We start from the raw sequence: 2,063 nt of genomic DNA on the forward strand, positions 1-2,063 counted from the left end.
GACATGTTTATTTTTAATGCACTTTTTTGTTCCATCAACAGTGCTCAGTTTTGCTTTCTGATGAGTTCTGCTGCCTCTCTTCCTGGGCTGGGAATGCCAAGAGGAGCCCAACTTTGCGGTCCTACCAGACAATTTAGGACTCTTCCTGAGGCGATGGGAAAATTTAGACAACAGCAGCACCTCTTGTGGAGCGAGTCAGTGATGGCAGAGAGCCTGCTCACTGGAGAGATCCAGGTATTTTGTTAGGGATCGTCCTTGAAAATAGGCAGATGTTGTCAGTGTTGTGAGGATTAACATTTCGTTTCTGATGTTTATAATTGTAATTTTTCTAAACAGCTGTAACATGATTTTGGTTTAAACAGCCTTCTGACCTTTCTGTTTTCCTTGCGTTCCAGGACATGAGCTGTGCCAGGATGGATGGCGTCACTCACCCCCCTAACCTGGGATGATCTTTCCTGTGTTTGCACTGGTGATGTTATCAGAGCCTGGAGAAGAAACGTGGAACCCTAACCTGGCATCATGAAAGGTAATAACATTTTCCCTGTGATTTTTTAATTTACTTGCATGATTTATGGCTACACTTGCTTTTTGGAGAAGATGGGAGGGGCAGGGGTTGCAGATGTGGACAGTGCATGCACTTCTCAGTCATGGAAGAGTAAATAATGTTCTGTGTCCAATTTCTGAACATAATAGAAAAGGACATACATGTAAACACCCCTCTCCCCCCAAAGCAGAAATACAAAGTTCAATTCCAAATCTCTTAAAACTATTGAAAAGTATGTCTAGACTTTGTGGAACGGTATGTTAGTACTAAAACACACATTATTGCTCCCCATGATTTGAAGCTTGAACAAATTTGTAATCAGTCCTTTGTAACTACTTCAGTCTAGAATTGAGGGAAATTTTGTACCCATTTCTGCTCCTATTTAAGTCACAGCAAAATTCACCACCTGTCCTAACTGCAGGACTTTACCCATATGGGCAACAATAATTGCTGGGTGTTCCTTACCCTGCAGTGTATTCCAAATCAGTTACTGTATGTTCTCCCAAATTGTCTTCCTTTGTAAAAAGTGTCCCACCAACACTTCTTCATGATGGGGCAGGATCTCCTTGCTGGCTTCAGTGGGTAAGAACAGGTGGGAAAAGATAAAAAGCCCAAAGCTTTTATTTGCTTGTGTAAAATTCACAAAATTGAATGTTTTGGGATCTGTGAGGTATGTATATAGGTTGTTAACAACTGTCCTTCTGTATGAAGTGCCCTAGGAGCCATCTGTGACAGAGCCCAACTATTAATGTGACAATGACAAATGAAGTGCTGCTCTAAGGCCGTCAAAGCTGAGGGTTGGCCCAGGGCTTTTATTACAATTTAATTTCAAAAGTACCTTCCCAATCCATGTTTATTGTTCAGGTTAATGTATTTCATTTGCTGTTTTCATGTGTTCTTTTCTCTCTTTGCCCTCGAATGGGAGTGTTGCTGCAGGATTTAATTACATGTAGCAATCACTCCTCCAGCAGTATTTGAATGGTATTTATTAACTGAATGGATGAAATGGGCAGGGCAGACAAGCAGCGTGCAGGTTTTAGCATGACCAGGGTACTCAGAACACTAGGCAGGATGAATTAAACCCTTGTCGTAATCTCTGGTTTTGTAAGATGAGTGTAGAGTTATTATCAGTGATTTAGGACACGATCCCTCGGCGTGCCAGGCACTCCCCCTCACTTCTGCCTGAGCCGAGATTCAGTCCTGGCTGTGATTAAGCCGAGGCTGCTCAGCCTTCTCGCTCCCCACAGAGCCGGGTCCCTCCGGGCACCGCGGGAAGGGGCTCCCGGGGGGGCCGGGACGCTGCGCAGCCCCCGGCGCTGCTGGGGCCGGTGTCTGCGTTGGGCAGCGCTCCCGGCGGCACCGGGACCAGATCCAGCAGCGTTAGGAATTAACCTGGCGTTGCTTCAACAGCAGCAACCGCGGGTTGCGCTTTAAATCTTTAAACAAAACTTAACGAGAGCCACTGGCTGAGGGTCCGAACGAGCAGGAGGGGTCGGGCCAGGCCCGGGGGGCTCGTGCT

Source organism: Chaetura pelagica, unplaced genomic scaffold (assembly GCF_000747805.2).
Source record: "Chaetura pelagica isolate M959 unplaced genomic scaffold, ChaPel_1.0 scaffold72, whole genome shotgun sequence".
Lineage (NCBI taxonomy): Eukaryota > Metazoa > Chordata > Aves > Apodiformes > Apodidae > Chaetura > Chaetura pelagica.